Raw genomic sequence first — 17,110 nt, 5'->3', positions numbered from 1 at the left:
CCTATGAGATCGAGTCCCCACTAATAAAAGGGCCAAGGAGACGCAAGTGGTTGTAGTTCTTGTGCTGGTGCATGTATGAGGTCTCCATGAATTTGACATTGCTTACATTTCTTGACAAATTGATATGAGTCTTTTTCCATATTGGGCCAGTAATATCCAGTCCTAATGAGTTTCTTGGCCAAGGTAGGACCACTAGTATGCGGACCACATATCCCTTCATGCACTTCACGTAATGCAATCTGAGCTTCGTCGCTTTCTAGACATCTAAGAAGAGTGCCATCTAGACCTCGTCTGTATAGGATATCAGCTAGAATGACATATCGAGAGGATTGGCGAATGAAAGTGCGGCATTGGTTGTTTGATAGATCAGGAGGTAAGATGTTGTCGCGAAGGTATGTGAAGATGGAACCATATAACTGGGATTCAGGACCAACAACGCATATCATTTCAGTAGGAGTGATCTCATATGATGGAACCAACAGGTTGTCTACTAGGAACTCATAGCAGGTCTCATTCTGAGGTAGATCAATTAGTGAAGCGATTGTAGCCATGGCATCTGCGGCGCGATTCTCCTCTCTTGGTATCTGCTCAAAGTCTATCTTTGTAAAGTGCTATTTCAGATTATCCACCATTTGTTTATAAGGCATTAATTTTTCATCTTTTGTTTGGTAATCATCCGTTTCTTGACGGATAACAAGTTGGGAGTCTCCAAAAACATGAAGTTCCTGGATCTTCCATTGAACTGCAATTCGTAATCCTGTTGTTAATGCCTCATATTCCGCTATATTGTTAGTGCAAGGAAATGATAATCGGTATGACTTTGGTATAGAATCGCCTTGGGGAGTTATAAAGAGAATACCCGCTTCTGCCCAATGCTATGTGTATGAGCCATCAAAGTATAATTGCAATGGCTTTGCATGTGATATCGTTAGAATGGACTCATCTGGAAATTCTGAATTTAGAGGAGCATCATCTATCATGGGAGCATCTGCTAATTGATCTGCGATGGCTTGTCCTTTTATTGCTTTTCTGTCCACATACTCGATGTTGAATTCACTCAATATCATTACCCATTTGGCCAGCCGCCCAGTAAGTGTAGCTTTGTTGAGAAGGTCTTTTAATGGATCAATTCTTGCAATCAACTTAGTCTTGTGAGTGAGCATATAATGTCGTAATTTTTGTGAAGCAAAGACCATAGCGAGACATGCATGCTCAATTGGTGTGTAGTTTAGCTCGTATCCCACCAATGTGCGACTGATATAGTATACTGCTTTTTCCTTGCCGTCAGCAATTTGTTGTGCTAAGAGTGCCCCCAGTGCTGTTGGAGTAGGTGAAATGTATAATAACAGTGGTTGATCTGGAATTGGTGGCATCAGAACTAGTGGATTTAGGAGATAGTCTTTGAGCGTCTGGAAAGCCTATTGACAGTTATCATCCCATTTGAATTTGATGTTTTTATGTAGCAAGTGCTGAAAAGGATTGCACTTATCCGCCAGTTGTGCTATGAATCTTCGGATGGACTGGAGTCTACCCTGTAAGGATCGAAGTTGACTGATATTTCTTGGTGGTTGCATTTCCAAGATAGCTTTGACTTTTGTTGGATCTGCTTCAATTCCTCTTTTGGACACAATGAATCCTAGGAGCTTCCCGGAGGGTACTCCAAAGACACATTTCTTGGGGTTTAATCTTACCTTGTACTTTTCCAATCGATCAAAGGCAACTAAAAGTATGTCCAAATGTGTATTTCTGTCTATTGATTTGACCAAGAGGTTGTCAACATAATCTTCCATAGTTGCATGCATGAGATCATGAAAGATAGTAGTCATAGCTTTTTGATATGTAGCACCTGCATTTTTCAGCCCAAAGGGCATGACATTCCAACAGAAAGTTCCCCATGGACAAGTGAATGATGTTTTATGTTGATCCTCGGGTGCAATTCTTATCTGATTATAGCTAGAGAATCCATCCATTAATGATAGCATTTCATGACCTGCTGTGAGATCAACAATCAAGTCAATATTTGGTAATGGGAAGTCATCTTTCAGACAAGCTTTGTTGATGTCTCTAAAATCTGTATATATTCTGATGTTGCGATCTGGTTTACTGACAGGTACCAAATTGGAGATCCATTCGGGATAATCAATTGGGCATATGAATCTGACATCGAGTAATTTCTCCAGCTCTGCTTTGACTAGTAATGCCACTTGTGGATGCATTTTCCTTAATTTTTGTTTCACTAGCTTTGCCCTCGGTTTGACTGTAAGATGATGCATTACCAAATCCGGATTCAGTCCAGGCATATCAGCGTATGACCATGCAAAGTTGATTTGTCATTCCTTGAAGAAGCTTATGAATTTTCCCCTTTCGGACTTTGTCAAGGATTGAGCCACGAATATGTTGTGTGGAACTTCTTCTGTACCAATGTTTGTCTTGATAGTCTCCTCTACCAACATGGATGACTTTTCCTCATATGATGCTGGGAGAATGTCAAGCCTTCCATCTTCGGGTGCCTCAGAGAGGTTTTTGCCCTCAGATATGTCCTTTCTTTTTACTTTTTTGGAGTCAGATAGCGCCACAGTGTGGTTTTCGCCATAAGACCCTTGTTTTGTTCTTATTTTGACATTTTTGCGACTGGAAGGTCCGACACCCTCACCGAAATATGCCACGTTGTTGAGTTCTATGGTGTATCCTGCTTTGTGGTCCCCAGGGGGAAGATCATCTCGTAAGCCAAGATAGTCGATAATAGCTTCGTCATTTTGAAATGTGTCAAATTGTGCTGATCCTTCATAATCCTAGTCAATGAGTTGGGGATGAACAAGGGGAAGGCTTTTAATGTTTTCAGAGTTTGCAAGGCTAAGAGTGAAGATGTGGTTATATTCGGGTATATTGAGGCAATCATCGAGGTCATCGATGGCATTCTCCTCATCAGTTTCGATCGCAAGCGAATCCAAATTGTCATCACTAGTAGCATTTTCCGGGACAGGTGTCCTCATCCTATGTGATTTCGACCTAAGACCTTGAAACGAAGACTGTGGGAAATCCCTATGAGTTGTTTCTTGACCAACTCTAAATTTTTTGTAAAATTCCTCTTCTTCTGTGGGTTCATCTGGCTCTCTGAATGTCTCGGTGAGCTCATAGTCACTGGAGGATTTGTCTGAACCCCATTCCCATTCGTTGGAATCTGTGGAATAGTAATCTTCTTGTTGAACTTTGGCAACTTTGCTTTGCGATGCCTCTTCTGTCCTTTTAGTGTGTATTTTGGAAGTCAGAAAACCAAGTCCCTTTGAGCGTTCCCTTCTTACAGTCAATTTAGGTTGTAAGGGTTCCATGACTCCTTCTTTGCGTAACCCAAGAGGGATTTTTCCATCATACCTGAATCTTTGTAGAATCTTGAAGCCTTTGCCATAGTTCTCACAAGGTATATTGATCTGATCATGTGTGTCCTCTTCAATGTCTTTGTAGAGCATTTTATATAAATTTTCCTCTTCCAGTTCGCCCCATCTTTGAAAGGTAGTACGATCCCCTTTGAATGCCATGATGGAGATTTGTTTGTTAGGATGTGGCCTTCCAAATTCTTTTGGAGAGCTCATGACTTGTCGTAAATACATTGTCTGATTTAGAGTGTATTCTCCCATGCCTTTGTCTTGAAATTTGCCTTTAAGTTCACCTTGTTTTGATGTCGAAGGTTTCAATGACTCAGGGTCAATGTATGCCGAAGAAGGAACAGCTTCACGATTACTAGGAATGATGGTCTCCGTATGTGATCTCAGGTTATTGCAATATATGAACGGATTAGGATCACCGTTAACTGTTACCTCGACTCCATTATGAGGAAACTTAATGCATTGGTGATATGTCAATGGGACTGCCCTCATTTCATGAATCCAAGGACGTCCTAGCAATATATTATAAGTGAGATCTAAATCCAGGACCTGACAAACCACATCCTTTGTGACTGGCCCAATTCTTAGAGGTAAGGTGACTGTGCCCTTGGATGAACGCTCTTCATCATCATAGGCCTTGATGGTGATTTGATTTGTAGAATTCACAGCTTTGTCAGAATATCCCAATTGTTTAATGGTGCTCAATGTACAAATGTTTAGACCAGCTCCTCCATCTATCAGGACTCGCTTTATTCGATGTTTGTGTATGAAGGCTTCAATATGTAATGGTGCATTATGTGGCTGACTTACGGAGGCGTCATCGGCTTCTGTGAATGTAAGGGAGTGTGGAATGGAAAGGTATCCCACCATGGCTTGAAATTGGTCCACATTTAGATCAGTAGGGACGGCAGTGTCTCTCAAAATTTTGTCAAGAATAGCCTTATGAGCAGGGGATATGCGTAAGAGCTCAAGGATGGAGATGAGCGCGGGTGTCTTTCCTAATTGTTCTACAAGGTCACACTCAGGTTTGGTTGACGAAGAAGTGGTATTCTTAGTGGAGGCACCTGGCAACGTGATTTTACCTCGACGAGTTGTAACATGACATTCACAGGTAGGTTCGGAAGAAGATCCAACACCTCTTAGGACAATCTTGGGTCTCTGAGGAGGATTCTCAGGGTTTTTGTTCTTGATGGTAATAGTAGAGATATGATTGTCCATCGAGATATGATTGATAGTTGAATCATAGTTGTAAGGTGCTCTAGTATAGTTGGCCTGATCATCTGTGACTTTACCTTTTCCCTTGTCATGCTTTGGGAATGGTTCCTTAAACATCTCATGTTCTTGATTAGATGAATGTCCCTCAATCTCAATGTCACCTCTATCAATGAGGTCTTGCACAATGTTCTTTAGTCGATGGCAATTACCTGTCTTGTGACCCTTGCTCTTATGAAACTCACAATACTCATCATCATTCCACCAATTTGGCTTGACCTTTGGTTCATATGGAGGAAAATTTGGAATTGTGATCACTTTGCTTGCCACAAGCTTTTTGAATACTGATTCAAGTGGTTCTCCCAATGGAGTGTACTTCCTTCGTGGTCTAGAAGTTGTTTGAGTATTCACTTGATTGTTTGTAGAACTTGATCCTGAAAAGATGAATTTGGGTCTCACTATGTTGGCATCAACAACACCATCATTAACTGTGTTCTTGTTCTTGTTCCAAAATCTTGGCTTGTCTTTTCCTTTAAAGTCATCTTTGTTTTCTTTGAATATCTTGATGACTCCTTGTTCAATTAAGACCTTTTCTGTTGCTAGGCCCTTTTCAATAACATCCTTGAAGGTGGACAAACAAGCTTTCTTGAGATCATAGCCAATATCCTTGTTAACGTTTTGAGTGAACATTTCTACCATTTGTTTCTGTGGGATTTCACAAGAGCATCTGCTAGCTAGATTTCTCCATCTTTGTAAAAATGACGCAAAAGATTCTCCTTCCTTTTGCTTAGTATTGCATAGAGTAGTGACTGAGATTTCTGTTTCTATATTGTAGGAGAAATGCTGAATGAATGCCTCTGCTAAGTCGCCCCATGACTTAATACCAGAATGTAATTGAGAAAACCATTCCATAGCTTGATCGCCTAAACTCTACGGGAACAACCTCATCAAATATGTTTCTTCTACCGCTATCTCAATGCAGGCTGTGAAAAATTGTCGTATGTGTGCCTTGGGGTCTCCCTTCCCTCTATACTTGTCAAATTTTGGTGTCACAAAGTGTGCAGGAAATGGAGGCATTGGGATGCTCTTATCAAATGGATAAGGACATATGTCTCTCATAGTGTATGTTGGTTTTGGTGCACTCATGTCCTCCATTTTCTTTTGTAAATCTCTTATTTGTTGCTCCAAATTATTTTTGGGAGGAGATTGATTTCTTGTAGCATACCCCGTATTTGAAACACCCATTTGAGGAGGAGCTTGTTGCATGTATGGATGATACTGATCGTAGACATGTCCATATGGAGGTCTATATTGCTGCGGCATATATGGAGCACTTGGCATGACTTCATGTTGAGGGACCCCATATCTATTTTGTGCATGTATACCATACTCTACAGGCATGTCATGTTCTATTGTATTGCCCCCAAATTTGACATGAGGTTTCCTTGTGTCCAAATTTTGAGCATGCCTTGGAATATCCCATTGCTTTGGTGGTTGATCCTTAGCATTGGTATGTGATTGAGCATATTTTTCTCCATAAGACTTCCATAATGGTCTGCGAAGGTGAGTATCATATGTTTGACCATGTGTATGTGAGACCTCTGGTTTTTGAAGCAAAGCTGATGGTGATTCAGGTACCATGTGTGGTCCTCTATTTCCTCCACTATTGGGTCTCCTTTGATCCATGTTGGATTGAGTTTTTTGTGAGGGTCGACTTTCCATAAGTTGAGACATGTCAAAGTCATGAGGTATTTTAGCTCCACTTTGTGCCATCATGTGTAAGAAGTATTGTCGATCTCTCCTCATTATCTCTTCAACCAATCTATTGAAATGAGGATTCATTATGGATTCTTCTATGTCTGCTGATTGTATTGAAAAGTTGTCCACATTGTCATTGCGTGTAGCATTGTTGTTTGTAGTGTCTGTGTTTTCCACATTTGGATTGTTTCTATAAACATCCATGTTTGGTAATGTAGTGTGCTCAGGATTATAAAATAAATCATTGTCATATTCATAAGAACTCATGTTTGCGGATTCTTGAGCTTCTTTAGCTATTCTCCTAGATTTTTGAAGACGGGTTTCAACCATGAACTAGGTATTGACCAAGATGTATAAGACTAGATGAAAAAATGGAAAGAGTATGGAAGACCAAGAGTTGTATGGAGTGTAAATGAGTCTGAAGTGTACTTGCAATGTCCAAAGTGTAAGACCAAGTATGTAAGTAGTAGAGTAGGTGTGACTTCCAAAGAGAGGATAGTTTCTCTTGATGAGGTAAGCTGACCTTGACCCTAAGTAAGACCAAATGAGACCCAAAGGTAAGAAACCTTGATGAGGGACCACTTAGCAAAGTGTAGTTGTATGTAATATGTTGACAAAGTATGATGAGGACAAGCAAGTGACCTTTTGACTCAAGTTTAGACAAGTATGAATGTAAAATGAGATGTGAAGCAATGATGGACTGTATGAGACCCAAGGACAGATTGAATGCTAGATGAAACCTGAAGAAACAACCTAGGAAGCTCAAGTATTCCAAAACTGATTTCTCTTGTTTGTTGGACTCTGAAATTTGCAATTTTGAACACAGACGCGACTGTATCCTTCACAGACGCGGTTTCCTGACACAGACGCTACTCTGTTAAACACAGACGCGGTTCTGAGATTATCTTGTTTATGTTTGCTGGACTGTAAATTTTTTTTTTTGCAATTCTGGACACAGACGCGATTCCCAGACACAGACGTGTCTCTATTCGACACAGACGCTTCTAAAAACATAGACGCTACTCTGCCCTTCACAGACGTGCTTAGAAAACACAAACGCGGTTAAAACAGACACAGACGCGTTTCTGTAAACTTCGTGCAATTTTTTCCAATCTGTGAAATTGTTTTGTTGTGACCAAATCCGACTGTCTGACTGTTTTTCGTGACAAGAGGACACAATGTTGATGAGGACTCAATTTTTGCTAGTGTTTAGATTCCAAAAATGCTTCAAGAAAAGTGTATTGTTTGATGTAAAATTGTTTTGCATACACTTGAAGACACAAAAGACACAATGTTTTGTTGTTTGGTCTTGAATGTTTTGAATGTTTAACATAAGTCAAGCACAATTCTTATGGCTGGCCAAGACAATAGTTGTTGATCCCACATGGGGTTTTACCCCCGAGGCTACGCTATTCAGAGCGGATACTTAGATGCTTGACCTCACTGGCTCCACCCTCGGCACTCACTTCTTGGGTCAGCCAAGCATCAGTCCCCATGAAAACTCCCCATGGTGAACTTTGTATCTCTACTAAGAACCGTATGTGTGTGGGCCACTACCAGAGGTCCGACCTCCTGCCCCAACAACTAGAAGGATTTGGGCCTCTAAAACAAAATGGTGCTAGTAAGGGCATCTACTCGTGTGGCCATACATGCGGCACTTTCAGCTCTGTAAATACAGAAGGCTCCCAGCCGGTAGGGGTTATGCCCTACAAATGATCAAATAAATTTGATCAAACGGGTTTATGGGGAGACATAGTGTCGGTATGAGCTAATCAGCACACGTTATCCATAGTTTTCACCATGAATACATTTAATTATAGTGGTTCGGATGAGGTGGGTTTTCCTCGCTACCACTTGGGTCATCCTCTTCTCACTAGTAGTCCTAATGACCACACGGGAAGACAGGCCCTCTAAAGATTAAACAAAAAGAGCCTATTGCTCAAGACACAAAAGACAATGATTCAATTTTAGTGCACCAATTGAAGTGTTTGCTAATCTATGAAAACAAGGCACACATCAAAATTATAAAACCCTAGCCAAGGCCTTGCAACAAAATTGTTAGTAGTTTGGGTTGTTTCAAATGATAACCCCTTCCTGCAAGCACACAAGTTAGGTAAATTTTAGAAAAAACCCAAAAGACTTTGTGAAAAGGGGCCTTCAACAAAAACGTTTTTGGTCCCCAAAGCAAGCTACACAACTTGATTAGCTAGATCTGCAAGGATTAGTGCAAAAATAAACCAGATCTGAAACCCTAAGCGCGAAATCCGAAAATGGAACCAAAGAAAAATTGAAAATTTTCAAAACAGTAAACACGGACGCTGCTATACCAGACACAGATGCGTCTGTATGACACAGACGTGGTTCTGTGATGCACAAACGCGTCCAAAATACATAGACGCTCTTCCAGGACACATACGTGATCAAATGCAACACAGACGCGTTTCGAATACACAGACACGGTTCCAGAAACCTGCAAAAATAAAAATTTGGCAAAAACATAGGCACGATTCCCGACAACACAGACGCTTCTGAAACTCGAAGACGCGATCCTAATGCTCGCAGACGCGGAAATACCTAAAATGTCGTCGGAAAATGTCTGATCTACGACTTCCAAAATGCAAAATCTGCAACAAAAATGCTAAATGCAAAGGGACAAGAGTCCCACCGGGCGTGCCAAACTGTTTATGGTGAAAATGGATACAATAATAACAATATTGAAAGGCTAAATGAATCCAACCACAAAACCCTAGCCTAACAATCAACAAAGATCCACCATAACATATGAAGATTACCTAAGACAATGCAAATAACTCAAAATCACAAAGATTATACCATCACATGTCCAATAGGGTTTTGATCTCCATTCTTCCTATCTCCATTGATCTTGCTTGATATATTTGCTCTCAGATTTTATATGCACAAGAGCTCAACAAAGAACGGAATGTGGTTGCAAGTAGGATCGTAGTGTAGCAAGTTGCATGAAAGATCATTAACATGAGTGATTAGGATGAATCATTAGCTCATTAGGGTTTGACAATGAAGAAAGCATCTTCTTAAATAGAAGACACAATATGAAATGGAAGGTTAAGATTGAGAGGTGTAAAAGAAAGTCGGCTAGGATTAGAGGGTAGGTAAAAGAAATACCAAAATAATGAAAGGGGTAGATAGTGTAGGAATTAAGAGATGAATGACATGTGTCATGTGTAGAAAAAGCTAATGAATTAATTAAATAAATAAAGATTTATTTAATTAATAGAAGAAATAGGATAATTAAATAAATAAAAAATATTTATTTAATTTAGGAAAAGGATAATTTAAATAAATAAATGTATTTATTTAAATGAGAAATAAGGCTAGAAGAGGATAAATGAATTAATTAAATAAATAAAGATTTATTTAATTAATAGAAGAATTAGGCTTAGATAATTAAATAAATAAAATATTTATTTAATTAGACTGGACAATTTTAGGTGTCTACAGGTATATACAAGTTAAGCATTCAAACCATACCTCTAAGCTCCAAATAAATATGCAATATTTTTTAATAGAAATAATACATGTTTTGTTAGAAACAATAGTAATACCATTTCATGTGAGGTTCAAAAACTAAGATTTTAAATTTAAATGACCTCTTTCGTAAAATATCCCCTCACTATATTTTACAATATTCCTTATAAACTATCTTATTTGACCATCGAAATATGGGTACCTTAATTTTTACCCATTCAATGTTATTAATGACGCTTTCAATTATAAACTATCTTATTTGACCATTCAATATGGGTACCTTAATGTTATTAATTTTTACCCATTCAATCTAAAAACTAAATTTCACAGCTGACAATTTCATTAAGATGATTCTCTAAAATTTGAATGGTAGATAGCCCTTCCATCACTTGAATTATCTACCTCTCCCTTGTCCTTTTACTCTTTCTTCCCAATTGATATCATCTTATTGGTAGCAATATGTTAGGTAAATGGTGGTTATCTCATAATAGTATGTTTAGTTACAGGGACTAGAAGATTTTTGACTATTTTTTAGAGTAGATTCTTGTCATTCTAATTCTAGCTGTGTGATGCAAGACCTTATGTTTCTACTCTTCACTTTTGTTGTTCTGTAGGATTCAGGGCCTTCTCCTTGCTAACTTAATAAAAAATAATAAAAATAATTTATTTTTTTATTAATATATATAAATATATTTTATTAAAAAAGGTTAATTTTCAGAATGAAATTATCTTTGCATATTCACAATTCCATTGTTAAAATAAGATTTTGATCAACAAAATAATATAATAATTTTTCACTTTTGTAATATAAAAAATATATAAATTTTCCATAGAATATTTGTCCATTAATGCATCTAAATAAAATGCTAATATAACAACTACACAAATATCAAAATCATCCTATTATGAGAAGATAATAAAGAGAAATACTTTTTAATTTCTTGTCCATAAATTATCCCCAAAAACCAGCTGAAAAGATAAAATGTAAGTGTACTAAACACTCCATCTCCAATAGCTTCCCTCCAATATGTCCACCTACAAATGGGACACTAATTTTGTCTCTTCAGCCATTGTTGGATACATTCCCTATGAAATATGCAATGTTTATCACAACACAAATGGCATGTTGCTTCTACCACTTCAAAATCTGATAAAAAAATTGCACACACAACAATTTCATAAAGATTATGTGTAAAAAATTTATGGTAGGTAGGGCTTCTACCACTTATCTTATCTCTCTTTCCCTATGTCTCTCTACTCTTTCTTCCAGATCTCTTGACCAGATTTGCCCAATCATATCTTCTACATCGTGTAAAATAAGACTGACCTCTCTTTGGATCATAGTATGTCACATTAAGGCATGGGACTATCACATATACATCTATCCACTTGGAGTTTGTAAGCATGAAACTCTTGCTGTAATGAATGAAGAGCAATCTTAAACTAGTTAAGATCAAATGAAAAGTTATCAACTTCATTTTGTGGGACTGCTTCGTTCATGGCTTCCTCTCTAATAAAATCCATTTATAATGCACAAACACAAGAATTAAAGTCAATTAAACATTGCCTATAAATATCTCTCCTATCAAAATTGGGTAATATTTGAAGACGCCACCTGAAAAATTCTCTACTACCATCCATCTCAATTATGTTATCTTAAATGGTTTGATTTACGTCTCCTTGATGAGCCATTTTCTTAACTTAATTACATATTTGATTAATGATCTCTCTCCCTTTCATGTATATCATAGCAGTAAGCTAAGAGTTGGAGAATGAATACATATGAATGGTAAGAGAATGAGGCAACATCTTAGGTTTTAAAAAATTTAATAACCAACATACATACTTTAAAAAAGTATATGTTTCTAGTGTATTTTTTTTTCTGGATTCGATTGTGTGTATATTTTTTTCCATCAACGTTTCGAATCACACTCCGTGATTCATCATCAGGATGAAAAGAATTCCCAAGACATGAAAGATGTTGAGTTGCAGATTTGAGGCAAAATATAAAGAGGAGAGGGGTGGGGGAAGGCACGAGAAACAAGGAGAGAGGAAAGAGAAAAGGAAAAGACCACCTGAAGGATGAGAGACCTAAAACACTCCAAGGAATAAACCACCCACAAAAAAGAAAAAAGGAAAGCTCAGCACCATAATCAAAACCACTAAAAAACAAAAAAGAAGAAGAGAAAATGGGAAAAAAATAAAAAACTAAAAGAATAAAAAAAATGATTATAAAAACATAACGGAATAAACAAAAAGGCATAGACCAAAAGACAAAAACCAGAAACAAATAAGAAAAGAGAAAATTACAATTCCAAAAGAATGAGCATATAAAAATAAACACAAGAGGAGGTCTAAAATCAAATATAAACTAGAAAATAAACAAATAGGAAAATAGACCAAAGGGGGAGAGGGCGATGCATAAATGAAGAAGAAAGAGGAGGAGAAGTCAGGGAGGGGGGCAGGGATGACGCTGGAGGGCAAGAAGAAGAGGGTGCCACGAGATGCTAAGGTTTAACCCATCGTCTCGATTAAGATTGGATGGGTGCTGAATGATAGCAATGGCCTCTTTAACTTTCCTCTTGAAAAAGTTGTTCTCCCTACACAATATCTGAGTGTCCTCCAAACAGATATGATGCTTGGTAGTTGATGAATGCTCAGCTAAGGCTGATTTGAGGGCACGTTCATGCTTAATGTCGGCACTATGCTCTTTTATTCGAGTCATGAACGAATGACCTGTTTCTCCAATGTATGGAGTTCCACAGGAGCATACAATCTTGTATACACCTGACTCTGAAAAGGCATCCCTAGTGTCCTTAAGCGGTGGGGCATGCCTCTTGATGGTGGAAACAGGTTTGAAGGCACAACGGAGACCTTTTTTCCCAAGGATTTTTGAGATTTTGTGAGAAATGCCTTCAACATAAGGGAGAGAGACATACGGGGCCTGAGATAGAGAGGGCACGGGATTCGAGATGGAAAGGAAATGAGATTTGGCTTGGAGGAAGGCCCTAGTGATCTGCTTGTTCGAGTAGCCATTCCAAAGGAAGACTTGACGAAGATGGGAGAGCTCTTGGTCTAAGTTATCCTTATCACAAATCCGATGGGCTCTTAAAGCCAAGGTTTTGAGGATCCCAACTTTTTGGCTATGGTGGTGATGAGAAGACGAATGAAGATATAAGTCAGTGTGGGTAGTTTTGCGAAACACCTGACGACCAAGGGATCCGTCAGGCTTTTTACAAATTAAGACATCGAGAAAGGATAAAAGGTTGTTGGATTCAAGTTCTTTGGTGAAGGTAATAGACGGAGAAATGTTGTTGAGGTGAGTATGAAATTCCTCTAACATGTCCAAGCCGTGGGGCCAACATACATTGGTGTCATCCATATATCATTTCCACCATTTTGGCTTGAGGGGGAAAGAATGTAAGGCCACCTCTTCAAAATGTTCCATGAATATGTTGGCAATGACCGGCGAGAGAGGGGAGCCCATGGCTACTCCGTCAACCTGTTCATAGATAACACCTTGGAAGGCGAAGAAGGTTGACCTTAAGCAAAGTTCCACTAAAGAGGCGATTTCCTCATTGACCTTAAGCTTGACAATCTCTATGGCGTCTAGAATAGGGACCTTGGTGAAGAGGGACACCACATCAAAGCTCACAAGAGTGTCTTGAGGGTCCGACTTAGTGTCCTTGATAAACTGGACAAATTGGTTGGAATCTTTGATGAAGGAGTTGGAGTTACCAACAAGTGGAGAGATTAATTTGGCAAGAAAAGCGGCTAACTTGTAAGTCGGAGACCCAATGGTATCGACAATGGGTCTCAAAGGAATGTTGGCTTTGTGAATTTTTGGGACCCCATATATACGAGGGGTCACTTCCTTAGACGGAAGAAGATGAAGTTTGGTAGAATCATCCAATGAGGAGTTGGAAATAGCAGATCTAACTGCCTTCAGAATCTTTGGGCACGGGTTACGAGACAAAATTTTGTAACTACTGGAATCCGAGAGGAGGATTTCCATTTTGGCCAAGTAATCTGGTTTTCTCATAATGACCGTGGCATTGCCTTTGTCAGCTCTTGAGATGATAAGGTCATTATTATGCATTAGATTGTTGAAGGCCAACAGCTCAGCTTTAGGGATGTTGAATTTAGGAGGTTTGGCATAACGGAGCGCTACAGCACAATCTTGTCTAACCTCTTTAGCAACATCAAGTGGAAGGGTACGAACCGCGTTTTTGATCTCGATGAGGAACTCAATGTGCGGAATGTTGCGAGGAGTCAAGGCAAAGTTAAGACCTCGCTTGAGGAAGTTGAAAGCGAGAGGATCAATGTGGGCGGGAGAGAGGTTGACCACAAGTTTGGTCTCCCAATTACTAATGGGGTTGATGATATGGGCTGACCTAGGAAGAGTGCCGAGATCCAAGGCGGGGGGTGGGGGGGCTGAAAAGACATAAGGACAAGACTGCAAGGAATGGGATGAGTTCACACCGAGGGGAGTGGTCAGGCAAGGTTTACGAGGAGGAAGATAAGCCACAGAGGATGTGCCCACCTCCTCCGTAGGTCTCCGTTGTGCCTTCAAACCTGTTTCCACCATCAAGAGGCATGCCCCACTGCTTAAGGACACTAGGGATTCCTTTTCAGAGTCAGGTGTATACAAGATTGTATGCTCCTGTGGAACTCCATACATTGGAGAAATAGGTCATTCGTTCATGACTCGAATAAAAGAGCATAGTGCCGACATTAAGCATGAACGTGCCCTCAAATCAGCCTGAGCTGAGCATTCATCAACTACCAAGCATCATATCTATTTGGAGGACACTCAGGTATTGTGTAGGGAGAACAACTTTTTCAAGAGGAAAGTTAAAGAGGCCATTGCTATCATTCAGCACCCATCCAATCTTAATCGAGACGATGGGTTAAACCTTAGCATCTCATGGCACCCTCTTCTTCTTGCCCTCCAGCATCATCCCCGCCCCCCTCCCTGACTTCTCCTCCTCTTTCTTCTTCATTTATGCATCGCCCTCTCCCCCTTTGGTCTATTTTCCTATTTGTTTATTTTCTAGTTTATATTTGATTTTAGACCTCCTCTTGTGTTTATTTTTATATGCTCATTCTTTTGGAATTGTAATTTTCTCTTTTCTTATTTGTTTCTGGTTTTTGTCTTTTGGTCTATGCCTTTGTGTTTATTCCGTTATGTTTTTATAATCATTTTTTTATTCTTTTAGTTTTTTATTTTTTTCCCATTTTCTCTTCTTCTTTTTTGTTTTTTAGTGGTTTTGATTATGGTGCTGAGCTTTCTTTTTTTCTTTTTTGTGGGTGGTTTATTCCTTGGAGTGTTTTAGGTCTCTCATCCTTCAGGTGGTCTTTTCCTTTTCTCTTTCCTCTCTCCTTGTTTCTCGTGCCTTCCCCCACCCCTCTCCTCTTTATATTTTGCCTCAAATTTGCAACTCAACATCTTTCATGTCTTGGGAATTCTTTTCATCCTGATGATGAATCACGGAGTGTGATTCGAAACGTTGATGGAAAAATATACACACAATCGAATCCAGAAAAAAAATACACTAGAAATGCAAAATGGATTGTGGAAATCTCATAGCTTTAAAGTATATGTTGTTAATTTTTTATAACCTAGCTATTAATTAATTGTAGAATAAATTCACAGAATATAAACTCTATTTGATTTATACCAATCAATACTCTGGGTTAATTAACAAAAATAATAGCCAGAGGAAAAAATAACATAATCCAATCACAAAGAAGACAATAACATAGATATATCCAAGAAACCCCAGTGAGAGGAAAAACCTGTAAATGTTGGATCTTCTATTCAGTCTAACAACAAACTTTCTCTTCAAAAATACAATGCAAGTTTTCTATAGCAATCTTACATATATAGATCCCAGTTTCTTTACTTAGCTTGCAAGAAAAGAATTTTTCCTTTCTTTCTTTCGCTTTAAATCATACATAAAATCACTCTTGGTTTTAATCAACCTCACAAAATTAGAAATATTCTTTTAAAGAATAAAAATAAAGTTGTTGCTAAATATTCAACTCAAGTTACTTTAAAGAAAATATAGTCCAGCTTTCGAACTACACAAAAAGGCAACAATCCCTCCTAGCAAGGAAGGTGTTTTGCACAACACCCAACTTATCACTAAAGAGTACAAACTTATTCTTTATCAAAGCCTTTGTCAAGATGTTTTCTATTTGTTCATCCATAGGAATGTATTGGACTTTCACTGTGCCCTTCTCCACACAATCTAGGATGAAGTGGTACTTGATCTCAATGTACTTTGACTTATCATGAGACACTGTATTTTTAGAGAGTTTGATACAACTCTAATTATCACAATAAACGATTGTAGGATCTAGCTTCTGATCAAAGATCCTAGCTAGTAGTTTTGAAAGCTATATAGCCTCACAAGTAGCTATAGTGGCTACCATATACCCGGCCTCTATAGATCTCAGTGCAATTGACTTCTATTTCCTGTTGTCCCAACAAACTCTTCCCGATCCTAAACTGAAAATGCACCTTGAACTACTCCTCCCATCAATTGTACTACCTATCAAATCTGCATGAGTAAACCCCTCAATCATTGCTCCCTCCCATAGAACATACCTCAATCCATAATCACCTATGCCTCAGAGATATCTCAAAAAATACTTTGCAACTATCAAGTAAACATGTTTAGGCTCCACCATAAATTGACTAAGAGAGTTCATTGCAAAACAAATGCCTGGCCTAGTGTTGACTAGATACATAAGACAACCTATCAACTGTCTATATAAAGGTAGGTCCACTACCTTTGATTTGGAATAATCAATCTTCTTCTAGTTGGTCACAAGTGGTGTGGACATGGGCTTATAGTTCACCATCCTGATTTGCTTCAAGATATCAACTAAGTATTTCCCTTGTCCAAGGAAGATCTCTCCCTCTTTCTGCCACAACTGTAATCCCAGAAAGTAGTGCATCAACCCCAAGTCCTTTATCTTAAATTCCCTTGTAAGATCCTTCTTGCAGTGTGTTATGAGCTCCTCCAACCCTATGAGAAATAAGTCATCAACATACAACCATAGTATGAGAAGTTCTCCCTTCACCAGAACATGGTACAAGTTTGAATCTACCTCACTCTTGATGAAGCCCACACTTTGAAAGTAACTGTCAATACGTGAATATGACACCCTAGGAGCCTTCTTGAGTCCATATAGTGCTCTTTTCAACCTCCAAACATGAGAATCCCTCCCATGTGATTCAA

The sequence above is a fragment of the Cryptomeria japonica genome, chromosome 1 (assembly GCF_030272615.1).
Source record: "Cryptomeria japonica chromosome 1, Sugi_1.0, whole genome shotgun sequence".
NCBI lineage: Eukaryota > Viridiplantae > Streptophyta > Pinopsida > Cupressales > Cupressaceae > Cryptomeria > Cryptomeria japonica.
This window is presented reverse-complemented; position numbering follows the sequence as displayed.